The sequence below is a fragment of the Benincasa hispida genome, chromosome 7, assembly GCF_027475165.1.
Source record: "Benincasa hispida cultivar pf3 chromosome 7, pf3_genome.v1.1, whole genome shotgun sequence".
Lineage (NCBI taxonomy): Eukaryota > Viridiplantae > Streptophyta > Magnoliopsida > Cucurbitales > Cucurbitaceae > Benincasa > Benincasa hispida.
The window spans coordinates 10,888,968-10,910,366 of NC_143484.1; the positions used below are offsets into that span (position 1 = coordinate 10,888,968).

At 34.3% G+C, this 21,399-nt stretch overlaps 1 long non-coding RNA gene and 1 pseudogene across 1 annotated transcript; one reads left to right on the forward strand and one right to left on the reverse strand.

Annotated features, from left to right (window-relative positions):
• Positions 1-3,173: 3,173 nt before the first annotated feature.
• On the reverse strand, positions 3,174-14,074 carry LOC120069285 (uncharacterized). Its single transcript, XR_005479497.2, has 3 exons — positions 13,615-14,074; positions 4,473-13,542; positions 3,174-3,783 (listed from the first exon to the last, which is right to left on the reverse strand). It is a non-coding gene; the product is annotated as an uncharacterized LOC120069285 (long non-coding RNA).
• An 813-nt stretch (positions 14,075-14,887) lies between these two features.
• Positions 14,888-17,157, forward strand: LOC150034912 (basic form of pathogenesis-related protein 1-like; annotated as a pseudogene).
• The last annotated feature ends 4,242 nt before the right edge of the window (positions 17,158-21,399 follow it).

Below are 21,399 nucleotides of genomic sequence, written 5' to 3' on the forward strand. Positions count from 1 at the left end.
ATATTAAAACTATAGATTATAAATAAAATATGATAAGTTAGTTATTATATTTATTTATAATTAAACGATTATGAGATAATTGTTGGTGGTTTTCTTCATAACCATACGTGAAAGTGGGTGGTTGCATTCAATTTTCATAACTGAAGGATAAAATAAAAATAGTTTTCATTTTACAATTGGATCGGATTATCGCTTCATAATTGTACACTGCCTATCGTATAGCTAACGAGAGCCTACACGACAACTCGAGTTTTCCTAAATGATCATGTACACGTGCAGTCGACCTAAACAATCATATAGTTTTTACTAAACGATCGCGTGCAAGAGCGATATTCTCTAAACGATCGTCTAAACGATCAGACCCGATTACCTAAACGATCGTGTACCTTTTTCTAAACGATCAAGCACCCGTCTATACGATAGACATAAAACCTCTCCCACTTGCTTGGTTGTTGAATATGATCGTGTTTCCTTCTTCCCTCTACCAAATCCAATAGAGCCCATACCACTGGATTCTCACTCCGAGAATACCAAGGTCACTAAGTGGTGGTGTCCTCCTTGCTGCTTGTTCATGTAGAAGACCATTTGATGGTGAGCGACAACGAGAGTTGGTAAATGATTGGATTGGCGTTGCAATGATAGCAAAAGGGGCTGATTTTGACGAGAGCGAGAGATAAAAAGAAAAAAAGTTCTTCAAAGGTGAGTCTTTAGTCCTTTTGTATTTATTTGTTGAAAGCATGCCGTAATTTATTCTGTGATGCATAACTTGTATGTATATTTGTGAATGCTTGTATTTCTATCACAATGAATTTGGAATGATCTTGCTTCCGCTCATAGGTCCTCTTCGATAAGAGTTTCTTTATAGTTGTCTTTCTAGCTCCCCAATCAGATGAATACCTAAAATGGTAGGCTTATTGAGTTGGCAATTTAGCCACTCTGACCCATACAAATCAAAGGATTGCCTTCATAGATAGGAGTTCACAACTCACTCAGGAGTCAGGTCATGTCACCTATGGTCATCCTGGTAAAATGTAAGTTTCTATTATGAATAGTGTTATATAATAGACTAGTCATTTCGTGGTCTGGTCTTATACAAACCCCTTTGTATAGAACACCCACCTCACATTTCTCTACATTGACCATTTAAGTTATCACTTAAACATGATCCACTTGTATGTCTCTACTTACATTTTTAAGCTACAGATAATAACCTTGGATGTTAGTTTATTGGTTTGTGGGTTTAATACTACTAAATGTCAAATAAAATATCTCATATTTTATAAAATAATTAAATTTCTTGTACATTACAATTACAAACTATAGAACCCTAGAGATTTAAGGCATCAACCCCAACATATTTTACTAGGATTACCATAGGTGACTTGGCCTTAATCTTGAGTGAGTTTTTAACTCTTGTGTATGAGGGTAATTCTTTGATTTTTATGGGTGAGAGTGGCCCTGTTAGCCGACTCAACAAGCCTAGCATTTTGAGGACTTATCTAAGTAGGGAGCTGGGAACATAACTACACAAGATGGAATTCACTCTTTTTCCGACCTTAGGGAAAGTAGACAAATTGCTCCTTTAATAGTTGATTTCAGGTCTTGAACATTGAAGCCTTAACCTCTCACTGGCCCAAGAGATGTTAGTTTATAATTGGACTACAAACTGTTTGTTCATTAGAGGGATCAGTGGTATTTAAGAAGTTAGATGTAACTACAGGGGTAAAACGGTATTTTGATCCAGCTATAATTATAAGTAATTTGTGAAGGATCGACTCCCTATTGATTGGTTATATCCGTGGACATAGAAATAAATCTATAGTACGAAGAGTACAACTATTGGTCTTTAGTGGAGTGACTGTTAATTAATGAAAATTGATTAATTTAATTAAAGAGTCTAATTAATTGATCTTATATCATTGGATTTCTAATATGTTGGTCAATAAGGTCCCCTTGTTAGCTCACTAAAGGGTATATAATAGGAATGATTTTAATTGTTCAAATCAATTGTATATTAATGAGATTAACATAATATGGTTAAATGTGATCTATAATTAAGAAAGAAAAATATTTGAATAAGATTCAAAATTAAAGAGATGTATACATATAAATATGTGAAATTATATATTGATTAATTCTATAGTAAATATGATTTAATCAAGTCGTTTAATTGATTAATTAATGGTTAATTAATTAATCAATTAATTTTTGAGATGTAGAGATAAATAAATACGTGATGTTTATTTATTTATTAATTAAATATATACATTAAATTAGATTTAATATATATTGCTACTTAATTATTGGACGAATTAGTTAAATAAAAGTTATTTAATTAAATTAGAACTAGAGTAGAAATAGGAAATACTAGAAGAAGTGGGTCACCCTTTCTCTCTATAAATAGGTCTTCACGGGCCATGTTTGTGACAAAGTTGAATTGAGAATTCTAAATCCTAGTTTCCTACTACTTCTCTCAAAATCTCTCTTATTTTCTCTACTACTTCTTCTTCCTCTTCCAAGTCTTGGAGACCACACATCCAATTCTTGGGATCCTAGAGAATAACAAGGTTTCACTTACGGTGGTGTCCCTTGATTATTGAAGAGACGTTCCGAAGAAGACAGAGAGGAAATCGTGACGATTTTGGGAATCTACAAATGTAAGGTTTAGCTCTTCCCTCTTTCTTCTCTTAAATGCATGCTAATCTTGAATGTTTATCCATTATGTTATTATTTTCATACCGTATTTTGTTTATGTTAAGTCGAAAACGAAATTGCAAGGCGATCATATGCTTCCACTTGGGATTCAATCCTTTCACCTTTAGGAGGTCTAAGCAGCTAATGCCTAATGTTGTGATTGTTAGTTATATCTTAAATTACTTCAAGCTCAGTTTTTTTTATCCTATAGTTCCCCTTATTTCTAAGGTGTCATGACAATCCTATTTCCAGGCTCTTATAGGCTCATATCTCTTTGTGACGTCCGTTTACACCCTAACCTTCTCAACATTCGAACTTCACTAGATCGCTGAAGAAAATTGTCAGTTTAGCTTGTAGATTTTATCTTTAAATTCAAAAAAGAGAATACGTAAAACCAAGTGGTATGAAATAAAACATTTCTTAAGCCATAAAAACCCTAGGGCATTCACATTGTTGAACACGTAGGAGGACTTAGCTCATGACTAAATGATAAAATAATTAAATTTTTGAATTAGAAATCATAGCTACAAGATAGATTCAACAGGTAAAGGGAATAAAGAAAATAAAAAATAAATGAAATGAATAGTGTTGGAAATAAAACTCAAGATGCCTTGAGGAAAGTCCTCAAATTCATAGTCTTTCCCTAGGTTAATTCTCCCTTTTCATGGATGAATCATCTCTCATCGCACGCTTTCATGGGATGAGATGACCTAGAGTGATCCCGCCTCAGAGGAACTTTCATCATGGGGCTGTTAACTTCAAAAGTTGAGAAGTCACCCAAAAGGACTGACTAAAATGGCAGAAACTATGAGTAAATCATGATAGAATCGTCGATGGAGAGTCATGTGTTAAAATGAGAAGATTCCCTTCCATTTGTAGGCTCCAAATCGGTTGAGGAAGGTCGAGAATCATGCTCTAGGAGTTAACCAGATCATTTTGGGGCTGAACAACTGCTTTGAACGGGAAAAACGCAACCTCCATTGACTTGATCGATTTTTGAAAAATTAGGGCTCAGTGATGCGGTCACAGTGAAATCTGGCGATGTAACTGTATTTTAAATAAAATAATCTCCAAATTGGTCAAAGTTACCTGCCAAAGTTCACAAAACCACCTAAAATCATTAAATATCAACTTTTAAGACAAACAAGACCCTATAAACTCATTTTATCTATTAAAACTAAATCTAGAGGGAAAAACATGCAAAATTTGTTTTTTCTAAATAAAAGTATGTAAGCAAATGCCTAAAGCATGCATATTTCATGGCACCACGACTAACACTAATTGTGATCTATAGTCAAATTATTATTATACTTTAGACCATTGTTTGTAACACCATAATCAAGGGTGTATCTTTATACCAAGCTTAACAACCACCGTTGTGATAGATTACTACCAAGTTTTCAAAACTATAATGTAAACATTAACTTTACACAAGAGTCAGCAAAAACCATGATCTAAAATCATACTATAGACTACATGCATTTAGAACCATGGTATAAAAATTAAATTTACTAGAAAAACAACACTTTTTAAAGTTTAGAGACATATATTATAAAAACTTAGAAAACGATATACTAAACTTGTAATTTCACATGTATCATTTATATTTAAATTATTAAGATTTTCATATCATAAATTGATAGCTTGTAGAAATACAAACAATTGTAGCCTTTTACATTGAATTATGAGGATTTATGAGCAGAATATGCATTGATAATACTAAGGATTCTTGTGAAAAATTGAATTTGCGTCGATCAGCACTAGAAATCTCCACTAACCCTTTATCATGCATTACTTTGCATCCGAATGTCTATTTTTGTAGCTAATGTAGGAATCGATCGCATGTGTTGATCCCAAACCATCACAAAATTGATCGCCTGTGTTGATCTTCATGAAGACCATTTCGTCACATGAAATGCTACAACTAAAGAGTGATAACTATGATAGAAGGTTGATCGCAAGGTGTGTGGAATGTGTTGATACTTCAGAAGAAACAATCATGAATGCATACCTTGGGAATATCAAAGAGATAAGATGATGTTGACATTCCACCTACCGTGTCAGAAATGGCAGTGATTCAGAGTGGGATTACCAATGTTGTCAGGCGTTTGAGCTCTATAAATAGAGCCCTTGGAGCCCTAATTCAAAGCATCCGAGTCTCTACCTTGGACAAATTCTTATGATCACAAATAAGAGTATGAGCTAGACATTCTTTGAGAGTTCTTCACCTCCACAACCCTTTTTGAGTGACGACCGGAGCTTCGTCAAAGATAGAGCTCGAGAGAGACTACTCCACCACCCATCCATGGCACCACCGGCAGCCATGACGTACATCTAATGAAAGCAAGAAATTGTCTACATCTAGCCCTCCATCTCTCTTCTCACCTCTATGTTGTATTACATTTTGTCTTAAGACATTAATATATTTTGTAATCAATGCATCTCTTTAGTTCCTTTAACACCATCTTCATCATCTCCTTCTTCTTTATTATCTTTTACTTTCATCGCATGAGTTGAGGGTAGATTGCAAGAGTTATCGCATAATCAATCATGCGGCATAGAGATATGATATATGTAGAAATCCACCGAGAGGTGTGCATTGCACGAGTATAGTGAGACAATCCTCTTTGCTTAGTGTGAGGCTATCACAATTCTTGTCTATGAGCTAAGTAGCTACAACCAACTGCCCGATAGGGTAAGTAGTGGAACTCACTAAGCAAAGTAAGCAGTGTTCCTAGAGATAGGAATAATCTTATGATCAACTCAACCATGCATTATAGAGATATAAGCATGTGGTTGATCACCGAGAGGTGTGCGATGCGTTAGTGTGGCGATCTGGGATTACTTTTGTGACCAAACTTAATGACTTGGTGAATTTATCCCCTCCACAATTCTACTTCTCCATGCATCTAATTACATTAACAGTTGTCACATCTCTACCAACTCTCATAGTCAAACTTCTATTGCTTAATCTTTTTAGCTATGAGTAGGAGTATATGATATTATGTTAAATATGAGTTAATCTTTTATTATTTATGATTAATCTAATTTTTAGATTTTGAGATTGATATATATAATTTAAATGCTCTTATTCTATTTCCTTATCTCCATGAATTATTTGATAGATTTAAGTTATTTTATAAGCATGAAATGTTCAAATTATTAAATCAATATTGCATTTGATATTCTAGTACATCATATACTAAATATTGCAAGATATTTATATATATACCATGAATTTAGTATTGCAATTGATATGTTATACATTGTATCCATTACTTAGATTTATTTGTAGTTAATTTTGTTCAGTTAGAAATTGATTACAAAGAACTCTATCTAAGGATGATTTTGTCTAGGTTGTGATATTTAAGTTGATCCAGATATATTTTTGGTTTGGCATCATTGATAAGGTCATTTTGGGTCAATAATGATGAGAAAATTATTGTAAATTCACATTAGACATCTTTTGAACAACTGAAAGATTCTTCAATCCAATAAATTGTCATATGTTGTTTACGCTCAAGGAGAATTATAATATACATTTGAAAACATAAAAATATTATTTCTAAAATTTCAAACCATTTGTATTGCAGAATGTAAAAGCAGATCAACAAACAAATATTCACAACGTTCATTGGATCTGATAACATGTCACAAAATAAAAGCACTATACAAATTGAAGAAAGCTCATTTTAGTACGCAATCAGCACATCTATGCTTAAATAGGTCGATAAGTTGTTGGATTGTACACTAAATTTACACTAATTATTAGTATTTCTTTGTTTTCTTTAATTATTATTGTTAGTATTATATTTTGTAAATACAAATCACTAGTGGTCTAGTGGTAGAATAATACCCTGCCACATCACAGGCCCGGGTTCGTTTCCCAGGTGCACATTACATTTGTCCTGGCGAGAAGAAATCTGTCGATCATAACCGTTGGATCTTTCTGACGAGATCATGGCACTTTTGAGCTTGACAACTTTTTTTTAATTCTCTTTAAAAATAGTTTGTGAATTTATGAAATATTTGATAATGTGACCTATTTGTGTCCAATTTTATTATTCGACTAAAATTTGTGAATGTTAAAAAATCTTAAATAGGTCTTATTATTCGTAAAATTAAATATTGAGGATTCTTTTTCAAATTTTTATTTATCATTTTTCACCCTAAATCTTCAATTTTATCAAATTAATCTTAAACTTAACATATATTGTAAATTTTGCTTCATTTAGGTTTCACTAAATTAACCACAAATTTTAATCAAAAGTAAAGTAAAAATATCTCAAAATATACTAATTTCAACAAGTTAAGTTTTGCACAAAATTAAGTCTAGTTAGTATACAAGAATTATTACACCTTTAACGAGATATTTTACAACAAACATCAAGTCGAAAATTGATGGAACTTTAGGTAGTAATGAGGAATTGTATTAAAAAGGAAAAATTAGTTAATTTATTTACAAATAAAAGCAAATAAGTTATAAATAATGCAAATATGACAATTTAATTTTTCTTGTGTATGAATGGGAAGGGCCAAGAGAACATATGAGACCCTTCTATTGCTCCATTTATGTTGACGCTACTTTGCTTATAGAAACACTTCCAAAAGTGTTTCAAATGGATGAAATACTCTATTAGCTAAGGGCTCACTCTGTATTAATAGCAAAAAAGGGGAATGTTCTTAAATGGCAAAAATAATCCATGAACTCTCTATTTTGATTGTTCTTGGATCGATTAGAAAAGTAGTATCATTGTGATTGAAGTCTATTAGTCATATACTTCTATCATTGATAGCCTCAAATGTCATTGAAATTTATTAGTGATAGAATTTTATCACTAAAAGCATGTGATATACTATAACGCACCCAACTTTTCAAGAACTCTAACTAGAACCATTACTGTAATGCATGCAGTTTCGAAACTAAAACTTGTTGACCATTCAAATTTAAGTTAAACATTTTCTAAACAAATAAAGCTGTTAAAAACAATTTAATGAAAAGTCTAGATGAATCTTTAGTTCGGGATTCCTAAAAACTTTAATTAAAAAGAAACATTTAAATTTAAAACAACTAAAATTAGTAGGTCTCATAAACTTTCAAAACATCGTGTAAAAATGATACGGTGAACAAACATCCTAATCAAGCATCTCTAGTATGTTTTTGCCTATGTCTGAAGAACATTTTAAGAAATAAATTAGTATTTAAAATTCCTAATAAGTAACCCCATTGTTGGGGTCAGGATATGAACTGAATGTTCTGAAATTGATGGGGCCTAAATTGAACGTAGTTGGTCATCTGGATGAACGATTTAACCCATCCAAATGTAGGTGAGATGTACACCCCTTATACAGGAGCAACTTTGGTTGAATATTTTATGTACACAATACAATACACTTTCATCATTTATGATGATCACTCCAAACAAGCACAAGCTTATGGACAAAAATCCCTTCTTTTACGAAGATTGTCGGGCCGCAAAGTTTATCTAAAAGGGGATTAGTTTAATTAAAGAGTTTAATTAATTAATCTCATATAATTGAAACTTCAATCTATAGGTCCATAAGGTCCCTTTGTTAGCTCTATAATGATTAATGATAATCAAATTAATTTTGGTTTAGTTTGAATTATTCAAATTATTTAAAGGGAATTAATTGTATATGATATAATTAATATAATGTATGTGATATATTATAATACAATTTTAATGAGAGAAATAAATATTTGAATATGTTTCCAATATTAATTATATGAATGTGATTCATATAAAAACTATAGTTTAAAATTAATGAGTATGATTCATATTAATACTATAAATTATATGAAAGAATTATAACTATAGGTTATATGTTATATGTAATATAATATAAACTAGAGGTTATATGTTATACGTGATATAACATATGATTTGATATTGATATTAAATTAGTTAATATATATTAAAAATTCAATTTTTTGAAATTTGAAAATTAACTCCTAAGGGAAGTTGTTTTAATATAAGGTAGGGAGTTATTGATAACTCCCTGAACCCCCTCTCATATACATGAAAGACAGAGAAGGGAATTCAGAAGTTGAATATGAAATTTGTTTCACAGATCCCACTCAATCTTCTTCTCCTCTGCATTGCTCTCAAAGAAAAACTCTCTCCCTTCTTTAGACCAAAATTAATCCACTAAAACTCACAACTCTCTGTGATTTTATCCTTGAGAATAAGAAGGAAGACATTGTGGACGTGTCCTCATTATGGTGTTCAAGTTTCTATTGTGTTGCTGAATTCGTGGTGCTAAGACCGGGAGAAGTAATGTATCAGTTCGTGATCTACTACCAGAGAGGAAATGCGAATGACTAGTTCCCCAAGGGTTAGTTTCGATTTCCATTTCTTCTCTATTTTGCAGTAGAAGCATGCTTAGGTTTATTTTTATTTATACTATTTCTGTTGCCTCTATAATTTTCAAGTTATGTAAAACAAATTTAAGCATTTAGAGTGAAAGTTGAAGTTGAATTCTATGGTGGAATAGGGATGAACGTGATGAATGCAAGGTTGTTTCCATCTCTGATAACATGCAGAGGCCTTTTACTTAGAATTATGAAGATTATTAGGCAGAATATGCGGTAATCACGATAGGAATTCACGAGAAAATGAGCTTGCGTCGATCAACATGTCGAATGTCAGCTAACCCATTATTTTTTTGTTAATTATGCGTTCAATGTTCTATTTTTGTAGCTAATACAGGAAATGAACGCAAAAATGGAAATCGGACTACCGCATAGACGACCGCATGTAGAGAAACACTCCATCGCAAAGTCGAACGCATCGATCAACGCATAGATGTTGCGATAATCAGCCATATGCGTCCATCGCATGGGAGTTGCGCTCGTCGAATGATTTCGGTCATCATGTAGAGTTGCGGTATTAAACAAATGCAGCCATTGAATGATTGCGGCTACGCGACAACGCATATTAATGGGATCAACGTAAGGTTGGTGGAATGAACGAATCAACGCATCTACCTCGAGAAAAACCAAAAGATGATGTTGACATTTCACCTACCACGCCGTTAATGGCAGAGGTTCAGAAAAAGACTAATGTGCCGAATGTCAGACTCAGAGCAGTCCAATTAATGCTATCGGCGACCCAAGCTCTATAAATAGAAGCCGATGAGCAGAAATTCAGATCATCCAAAGTTTTCGCCTGAGGTTCACCTAGGGCGGATCCTTGCGATCCAGACAAATGCGTGAGAAGATGGCTAAGAGTTCTTCATCTCCTTCATCCATTTCGAGTGACGACCGGAGTTAGATCTCGAGAGAGTCAGCTCCTCCGTCAATATAGTAAGAAATGATTGGAGCACACACCTTGATGGTGCTCTTTGGGCTTACAGAACTGCTTTCAAAACTCCTATTGGAACAACGCCCGTCAAGCTTGTCTATGGCAAGGAGTGCCATTTACCGATAGAGTTTGAGCATAAGGCCTATTGGGTGGTTAAGCAATGTAATTTGAATCTAGCCCAAGCTGGTGAGGAGAGACTTCTGGAACTACAAGAATTGAGGAACTACGCCTTGAAGCCTATGTGAACTCAAGACTTTACAAAAAAAAGTCAAAACTAATTCATGATAAGGGTCTTTTGAGGAAGGAATTTCGGGTTGGTCAGAAAGTGCTGCTCTATAATTCACATCTATCAATCATGCCCGTATACTTAGTCTAAATGGCTTGATCCTTTGGAGATTATTAACTTGTTTCCTTATGGTGCAGTTGAGATCAAGAGTCTCGAGACAGGGAAGGAGTTCAAGGTGAACGGGCACCGCCTTAAGATCATCAACAAAGAGGAAGTCAACCTAACTTGCTCAAGCTTCCTGTTGGCTCCAACCTTTATCACTTGAGCCTGCGTCACTAGTCGTCGAGCAAAAGACGTTAAATGTTGCACTACCTAGAGGCAACTAGGAGTTTAAAATTTATTTGCTTTCTTTTCTTTTCTTTTTCATCTTTTGTTTTGTTTCTTTCATTTTCTTTTTAATTAAAGAATGGCAGAGTACATTTACTTTTCTTCTTAGGAAGAATGCCAATTTTGTCTCTTGGAAGAAGTCTTTTTTAATGATCATGTTTGTGTCCAAAATGCAGCGGAGTATTTCTGTTCCCCTTGTCCCTTTTCCTTTTGTCCTTAGCATGAGTTAAAGCCTAGATATACATTGAGGACAATGCATAACTCTTAAGTTGGGGGTGGATGAAGCATGCTTCGTGATATTTGATATATTAATTTGTGATCTAAATTGTTGTCTTGATTCTATTTGATGGATGCTTTAATGTTTGTTCATTTTGTTTGTCATTTCCTTTCAGTAACAAATTGATGACACACTCATTGGGTTGCTTATTCTTAAAGAGGAGTAATTTTCATGATTTTGAGCTTTTTATAATTTTTTTTCATTAGATCCATGCATAATGAACCTAGGTTGAAAATTTCTAATTTGAATCCTTTAAAAGTCTTAGAAATGAATTATCCATCTCGGATTTTTGTTGTGACCTCGAAAGGCCCCCTTTTGGCTTGAGAGTAACTTTTAGTGCCTGAGAATAAAATTAGACAGTGAGAAATAGTGGCCTTGTGTTACAAAAAAAATAGTGTGTGTGTACATGGATAGAGGTGAAAAGAGTTACCTCCGCCGTGTCTAGTTAGGGCCCGCAAGAAAAGAGCGATAGGTTCCTAGCGGTTAGGTGTGAAAGCTAACTCTCTAGGTAAAACCAATGCCCTCTATATTTTGTGTCTATGAGTTTCTGGCACTCTTGGGTAGTGTTTCTCTTTGATTAGCAATAATAGTATGCCTTGAGCTAATGACTGAGCCAGAGTAGAGGGAAGATGAGATGGGAGTCGGATAAAACTTTTTTGGGTACTTTTCGATTTACGAAAAAGTATTCATGTCTTAGTGTTTCATTTATACATGACTTTGATTGAATAAGACCTCTTATAACAAGTCTCAATTAAGTGATTGTTGGATTTTGTTATGTGATTTATTGTTTGACCCTAAAGATTATTGAGATTTGAGAAAAAATTCGATGAATGGAGTGAACATTTTCTTGTCAATTTTCTCGATTGAGGGTTATAAGCTTGCTCGAGATGATCAAGGTTTAAGTTGTGGGCGAAAGTGCTAAGTTTATGGCCTTAACTTTACTATATTTGGATAACTCTTGTGTTATATTTGTCTCATTTTGTAAGAGAATTGATCCCATGGAGCAAGTATATTATAAGGATGAAGAATCAAGTAAAAAGAACAGAAAATCAGGAGTCAAACGCATCAATTCGAGCTGAGATGACAAAAGATGATTCTGCTTTGTTTCAGTGTCGCAACTCTTTTTAAAAGCCTAAGTGCAATGCTCGTTCGGCAGTAGCTTGGTGTACAGGGCAACGTTGCAATGCCGCTGCGAACATTGCAATGCTTTGAAGATGGAACAACGACATCGTCACAACGTAAGTGCAATGCTCAAGTCCAACGCTTTTGCGGCAAAATGGTAGCATTCAACGCTCAACCCTAGTATTGCGCACTACATTGTTTGACGGAACTCCCACCTCCATGCATGCACAACCAAGCGTCAAGGGTAGCGTTTTGACACCTCCTTGACGTATAGCAAAAACGTGCTGCAGCGTTGCAATGCTCTCCTTACTGTTGCGACGTTATGTCCTCTAGATGCCTTCCTCTGATGGAGCATAAATACCCCCTCTAGTCCCCATAGGACACATATCAACATGCAAAACTAACCTTTCATCCTACTGTAGTTAACTGTACCCACTACCTCTAGTAAGTCCTGTAGGACCCACAATCTCTGGTGATCCCAAAGAAGACACCACCTCTAGTGAATCACGAAGAAAACACAACCTCTGATGAATCCCAAAGGATAACACTATCTCTAGTGAATCTTGAAAGAAACACAACCTCTGGTTAAACTCGAAGGATAACACCATCTCTGGTGAATCCTGAAAGAAACACAATCTTTGGTGAATCCCGATTGATAACACCACCTCTAGTGAATCCCGAAGGAAACATAATCTCTGGTGAATCCCGAAGGATAACACCACTTCTAGTGAATCCTGAAGGAATCACAACCTTTAGTGGGTAACTAACTAACAGTAAGGACGCTACTGCTACTACAACATCATAGCATGGTTCTATAACATACATGTATATACACCTCAGATTCTCAGATCAAACATAATCTCATAGGATAACCTATACTTGTCTCATGCCAGTATTCAAACATATTCTCATAGAATACACATACTCATCTCATGCTAGCATTCAAACATAAAGAACACATACATTCTAGAAATCAAACACAATCTCACAGAATAACACGTACTCATCTCATGCTAGAGATCAAATATTTATATGCGCATTTAATCCCTCAGGTCCTCATATCGAAGAAGACGTACATCAATCATACCATCAACTAATCATGCTATTAATCAGTCATACTGTCTCTTATCTTACAAGCATACACCTAGTGTCTGGCCCATGGACAATTCCAATAGTAAGATTACTTACCTCAGTCGAAAATCCACAGATGAAATCAAACAACCAAACGAAAACAGCAACTCTAAGTAGTGGCCCTAACACGAGTACAACCATCAAATTTCAGTTCAAACAACAACTGCAAAACCTCATATCCAAAAATAAAAATACCCAAACGACACAACTCACAACAATTACCAAAATTGAAATGCCCAACAGCTTATCCAATGACGAAACCACTTCAAATTTCCTCGACGACACTCCTTTGACTTCCAAGCTTCTCCAAAACTTGACTTGAAAATCCAACCAAAGGCATGTAAAAAAGATAATGAAGCACAACACCATGGCCAATGGTCCTATTTGAGAAAAGAATCACCAACTTCCCCAAATCCATAAGATCCGACAAAACCCAACGACGAAAAACTTACCCAAAATAGATCTGACGGCAACCACGATGGCGGCAGGGGCTGGGCGGCATCGAACAAACGCGACTGGCTGGTGGAGGCTTCAGCCAACGACTAGCTGAAGAGAGATGGAAGAATGCTCGAGGGGGCACAACTAATACAGATGGTGGCGCGACGAGTCGAGCGACACGGCGGAGGAGACCAACTGGAAGACGGACGACGCAACGGGCCAAGCGGATCTGGCACGGATGCTCGTGAACGGAAGGCATTAGGTGAGATGGAAGAGGGGATCTAGACGATGGCTGCTTACTGATGAGACCGAGCCGACTTGCGCACGAACGGTCGACAAATTGGTGGCGACTCGATCGGACACGCGTGGTGGCTGGTTGGAGAAAAAGCAGTCGGGCGAGGCTAGGGCACGAAGAAGAAGATTGGGGGGGGTGGGGGGGGGGGGGGGGGGGGGGGTCTCGAAAAAACGTGAGGGGTGAGGGAGAGAAATAATTTTTGTATAAATAATTAAAAAATAACAATATATAAAATAAAATAAAGTAAAAATAAAATACTTTATTTTATTTTAGCCTATCTCATTTGATATTATTTTATTCTTTCCCTTCCAATTTTGTTTTTAATCCTTCTTTCCCTTTAAATCTTCAATTCAAGATATTTTAACTCGTTCCCTTCCATAATAAAATTAATTCTCGGCATTAATTTCAAATTAAAGAAATTTGGGTGGCATAAAAGTCCAATTTCCATAATAGGTCTCTGATAAACAATTAAATAAAACATTCTATTTGCAACAATTAAATTTCAGTAACCACATTTTAAAATTTAAAAATTCCAAAAACGTCCTTAATTAATATAAATTATTGAAATTACATTACAAGAAAATTTTGGGGTGTCATTGAAAACAATTTTCCTAAGTAATTTGTAATTAAATTATTTATGTTTAGAGGGAAAAAAATCTGAGACTGATTTATTTATGAGTACAATAATAATTATTACTCTTTTAAAAAACTCAACTTTCGACCACAAGCAAGGGCAACATTATAATACACATCTTGTTTAAACTGTAGATATTCATTAATGCATAAATTTCTAAACTATAACTTGACCACAATGTCAAGCTATAATTGTCAAATTATGCAATGTGAATGTCATTAATGAAGAAAAATGATTTCATGACATAGTTAGTAATTAGTCCTTAATTAGAGTGTAATTGTGAAACAGAATGGTCATTAAATAAGAAAAATAACCTATACACAATAATTATTAGCACTTAATTAGGGTGCAATTACTAAACAGAAATGTTCCTAAATAAGAAAAATACAGATCATGTTAACTTAGATTCATTCTTCCTTTCCTCATCACATTCCATATTTAATTTTTCATATCTATAAATTCCCTTCACTTCACATCTCAAAACCTACCCTTTAATCTAAATTTTCTTCAATATGTGGACTCAAAAGCCTCTCAGGGCCATTTTCTTAGCTACTTTCATGTTCGTCCTATGCCAAACTCATGCGCAAAACTCCCCTCGTGACTATGTTGCATTACACAATTATGCTCGTGCACAAGTTGGGGTTGGCCCCATTACATGGAATAAAAAAATAGCGGCCTATGCTCAAGCCTATGCCAATAAAAGGAGGAATGATTGTGCGATGGTTTACTCAGGTGGGCCATATGGCGAAAACATAGCCGCAGGCTACTATCCAGAAATCACCGGAGCATTTGCAGTGAAATTATGGCTGGAGGAGAAACCTCTATACAACTACACGTCAAACTTGTGCATCAAGGGCGAATGTAGCCACTGCACTCAGGTGGTGTGGTGAAACTCAATGCATATTGGATGTGCTAGAGTTCCTTGTAAGAGTAACTCTCAATTCGTTATATGCAATTATCATCCTCCTGGCAATATCTTTGGACAAAGGCCTTATGATTCTTCACCCTAAATAGGAATATAGTTTTTTTGGGATATGCTCCCTTATCGAGCCTAACTACTCTTTCATAATTGAAATTGATACTACTTATTATCGTCAACTATAATGGGATGGACAAACCTAATAGTTTATGGAATCTACATTATTGAATATGCAATAATAAATCTTCTTATTACATGTTTATAACTACATGGAGCATTTGCAAATAAAACATAAATGGTAAATTATTGTTAAAGTAATATCGATATCATTTCTTGACCTAGAAAATTTTGGTTATTATTAGAAATGGTTAATTTTGTCTGCTACATTATTAGCAATTGTTAACAGTCAATAATCCTAAGTCAATTTTTTATTAACCAAGATTAATTAATTTTAGTTATATAAAATTCGTCCCCAAAGGAAATCATTAGTTCTGTGTTAACAATTTAGCATCTTAAACTTGAGAAAATCGTAACTAATCTATGATTAAATTATTATAACTTAACCACAAGTTTAGGAAAGCAAAAAATCCACCCACATTTATTTATATCTAAATAATTTCTCTCTTCTAAAAAACTCACTTACTTACTGCCACAGACAATGACAATAATATAATACAACACTCAAAAAGTGCTCTTCTAAGGCTTAGGATTAAGTTAGTTTTGACCATTAAATGTATATTTTGATGCTTTTCTATCTTGTTTTGTAGGAATCGAGTATTTTGAATAAACATTAAAGACTTTGAAGCAATAATATAGAAAATAGGGCCTAAAGACCCAGTTTGAGAACTAAGGCATGGAAAGATGAAGACTATGGGCCAAAAAGGTGTCTCGAAGCATAGCTCGATGCTTTAAACCTGTGAGCAAGGGTTGTAATGCCTTTTTTAGCGTTGTGACCCTATCGTGTTGGGATAAAAATTGCTCTTTAAGTCATAACTTCTGGAGTAGATGGCCATTTTGGACAATGATTGCTCGTCTTCTTCATTTTTCACCCTCTATCCATCTACATTATTTGATTCATTGATTTTGAAATGTAGGTGAATCTAATATGTGACTACACTAGTCAAAAACGATGTTACAAATAATACATAAAATAATAAACTAAACTTTTAGAATAAAATAAAGATAAACACCTAGAGATTAGTGACCCAGTTCAATGCAATCACACCTACGTTTGGAGATAACATGGCTGAAGAAAATAGCTTCACTAAAAAGTGTGAAGCGATTACAATGAAGTACTTATATGTTAAAAAACTTCTACAGAGAATCTCAAAGAGCTTACTTCTATTGAAGATTTTATGCTCCCCTTAAACCTAGGACTCCGTTCTTGTTTTATCACTCTTTTCATCCTCTTGTTTGAAATGCACTTCAAACAAGATAACTTATAATACCCCTATAAACAAGAATCTCTCCTAGAGCTAAAACTTATACTCCTCTAAGTACAAAACCAATTTAAAAATCTATTCTTCAGTGAAGTAGAAACAAGAATATAGGTTGTAGTACAACCTCGCAATGAGGAATACACTATTCTTTTCAGCACAATGCCCTAACTTGAAATTATCTACATGAGTTTGTCAAAAGGGCTAATCTTACAAACCAAGAGGAAACTTAATATTTATAATCCCTATAAGGAAACAATTTTGTAAGGGCAAACAATCTTTCCTAGGACGAAAACAGAAAATAGCTTCAAAAAATATACAACAAATAAGAAAAAAAAAATATTCTTTAGAAAAAAATAGTTCAGACACCTAAGATGTTCTTGACAAATGCAAAGACATGTAAGATTTTCATGTCTTTGGGGCGAAAGCTAATTTTTTTAGATAGAGGCGATGACTTGGAGTTTAAGAGGAATGGATGATTGAGGACATCATTGAAGGATGTTCCAAAACTTGAGGACAAGGGTCAAGAGACTTGCTTCTTTCTCCTTCTTTTGCGTGGCTTTTATTTATTTTTTTTTTTTTTGGATATGTTATGGATTGTCTATGTTTGTATCAAACCAATAAGTTTCTAAGTTCATTATGAAGGGATCGAATCACTTTGCTATTAATTTTGATTTGAAAAATAGTAACACAGAAAAGAAAAACATACATGGTTAAGCAGAGGAAAATAGAGGGAAGAGAAAGATTACCTTTGACGCCTCTTCAAATCTTCTCCATAATAATACTCCACTCGTTATCAATGAACTAATTTCCTGACGATTAGTGATGCCATGAAAAGTGTCGTCCCTAATATTCTCTGGTAAGGATTGATTATGTGGAAACTCTTTTGAAAGTAGGAATGGAATTTTACATAAGAATATTCTTCTCTGTAAACTATCAAGAAACAAAGATGTTGAGAGAGACAAGTGTCTTTTTTTCGTAAAAAACTTCCCTTCCACAAATGAAAACTTATCTTCATTTAAAAGGCTGCACCCACTTCCCTACTCCCCTTTGCAGTGGAGTTTTTATTTTTGTTTAATTTATAATTAACGTAATTTAATTTAAATTAAATTAATTAACTAATTAATTTAATATGTCATATTTAATTAAATGTAATTTTGAATCATTGAATATATACCTCTCTCACTTATATATTTCATATGAATCTCATACATAATGAATATTAACTTGTAATTTTAATATGAATCCAACTCATATTATTTTAATATTTGAATCTCACTAAAAACTTAATACTCTCATATTAGATGGTTTAATTTTGAATCTCACTCAAAATTTAGTATATCATATAATGTATTTATATACATTATATAATTGTATGTCATACAATTAACATAAATTTCCCTTTAACTAATTTGAACAATTCAAATTCTTTCAAAACTAATGATCCTGGTTTTACCCATTGTGAGCTAGAAGTGGGACATAATGGACCTTTAGTTATAAGCTCCAATAATTTGAGATTAATTAATTAAACTCTTTAATTAAATTAATCAATATTTATTAACTATGGGCATTTCACTAAAGACTTATAGTTGCATTCTTATAAACTGTAGAATATTTTGCATCCATAGATTTAACCATTACAACTAAGTCAATTCTTCACGAGTTGTTTGTAATTACAGCTGGGTCAAATTACCATTTTACTCTTGTAATTACCTCTTACTCCTTAAGTAGCACTAGTCCTCTAATGAATAACTTGTTTATAGTACAACTATAAACCAAGTCCCTCTCGTGTTAGTGAGATGGTGGAGCTATGTTCAAGTCCAATAGTCAGTATTTAAGGGAACAACTCATCTACTTACCTTATAGGCAAGAAGGAGTGAATTTTATCTTGTGTAGCTATGCTCTCAGCTTCTTACTCGGTCTTGTCCCCAAAATGGTAGGAGTATTGAGTCGATGACTTGGGCCACTCTCACCCATACAAATTAAAAGACGATCCACCATAGGCAGGAGTTCATAACTCACTTAGGATTGAGATCGATTTACATATGGTAATCGTTTGGAATATTAATCTCTTCAGTCAACGACGTATTACAAAGAGAGATTAAATATTTTGTGGTCCTGTCTTATTATACAAACTCATTGTATAGGATACCCCCACTCACATTTCTCTACATAAATGATTTGGAGTAAATCATTTGTAACATTTACAAAAAGAATGATGGATAAATAAAGGTAAAAAAATGATTCAACCTTTCAGGTGCTATGCCTTAAGAGACGCACCCATATCATGCCAAGATAGTGAGTTATGCATGGACAGAAAACTACTCATATTTGGTCTTGTATCAAGTTCCTTTTGTTGGAGTTAATGTCATCAATTGAGTGTCACTGGTAACTTGTAAGGACAAATTATATATCTAATCAAATAAGAGGTATTATTAATGTTTAGACTGCATTAAATCAATCCAATGAACTAAGATACAACGAGACATGCAGGTGGATCACGTTTAAGTGATAATCTTAACCGTCTATAGTAGATAGATAAGACTAGATACATTATTCTGGTGACACTATGAATATGACCTACTTTGTAGGTGTTACAATTGTTGTAAAGTGTTACAAATGATCTGATCCTGATCGTTTACGTAGAGACATGTGAGTGAGGATATTCTATACAAAGAGTTTGTATAAAACCGGACCACGAAATAAACCTATGAAGGTCCTTGAGCGAAAATATGGGGATCGGTCCAAGTTTTATTTTCACAAAATCAAAATTACAGAATACAAATATTATGCATAATCACAAATTTACAGCATGGAAAGATAAATGAAAAAGAAAGAATTAGGGTGAGAGAAGACTTACCCTTTAAGAACCTTTCTTCATGAAAACCAATTCACTTCTACGAATTTGTCACAAACAATCACGAATAAAAAAACAATCCAAATGAATAGCACCACAATAAGAACCTCGTGTATTCTCTTTGGGGATTAGAATCACTAAGGAGCTGTGAGGTCTTAGATTTTTGAAACAGAGGGAGAAAACTGAGAGGAATTTTGTTTAAAAGAATATTGGGAGCCACTTTTCCATACACACATTAAGTAGAGGGAAATAAGGGGAATTGAGTGGTCACTCACTGGATTCATTGTCACCTGTGAACCTGCGCCTACACAAATAAAATTTGTATGCACCGAACTAACCCCTTATACTAACTATAGTACAAGTAGCAAGATCGGGGTCGAACCACAAAGAGTCGAATATCGATTCCTCAAAGATTTGAAAAACCAAAAGGGGGGCGAGGAGTTGCGAAAATTTGTGAAATAAATTGCAAGAAAACAAAAGGTGCATAGCTTAAACGAATGCAAAAAATTTATCAATCGAACAAATATTTAGCTTGGGTAATTATAGCTTTGTTCATTCCTCATCAATTCTATCATAGACTAATCAAAAGATGCGTGAGAATATTCGAATAAAAACTTAGCCTACTTGATTAGAATCCTACTCGATAGTCTATAAAATCAAGTTAATTAACAGAAAAGCGAGAATCTTTAACTAATCAATCAATCAACATGCATTAAGATTCAAGGCAAAGCTAAGCCAATTAATTGATTTCCATCCTCTAACCAATTAACTGAGCGAGATTTATCTAAGTTATAAAGTAAATGCTTACTAATTGGAATCCCAAATTAACACAACAAACTAACTTATCTCATGCTTCTAGGTGACGACTACCTAACGATTACAAATTAGGGCCAATCAAAACAATAAATTGAACATACATAGCTAATTTGTCATATTATCCCATACATGAAAATTGAAGAATATGCTCAAGATAAAGTCTAATAAATTCATAATAAAACTCATAGAATTATAATACGAGTCTCAAGAATTGAATCGAAACCAAACTAAGTTCTTACCCTTTAGCTAGATCAGAGAGCTAAAACAAGGTTGGAACAGAGCGACGACGCCAAAGATCGGGTGTACTCGGCATGATGTAATCAACTGACCGAAATTGTTCTTTTATAAAACTACCACAGTGGCACAATGGTAAGAAAAGCATTGCAACGCCACGGCGCATAATGGCCGAGCGTCAAGCAAGCGTTACAACGCTACCTTGATGCAGTGTTGCGCGCACGCTGAGGTTGTACTTCAATCAAACCACGTAGCGTTGCAATGCTTTAGGGGAGCATTGCAACACTGCCTATTCTATCGTAGAGCGTTTGAGGGCAGCGATGACGAGTAGTGCTACGGTGGCGTTGGAGCATCTTCGAAGCATTGCAATACTTGGGGTCGTGTTGCAACGCTGCCTTGCATCCTAGCATTCTGTCCAATGGCATTGAGCTAGCATTGGACTTAGGTTTAATGAGAGTGTTGCAATGCTCGGTAGGGTAGCATTCTCCATTCCTTCATCATTTGATCAATTTAGCTCCTAATTTCGTCACTTTAGCGCCTTTTTTTCCTGAACGCTTAATCCGACTGCTTGTACACTCGAGTCTTACAAAATAATGAATTTAACCAAA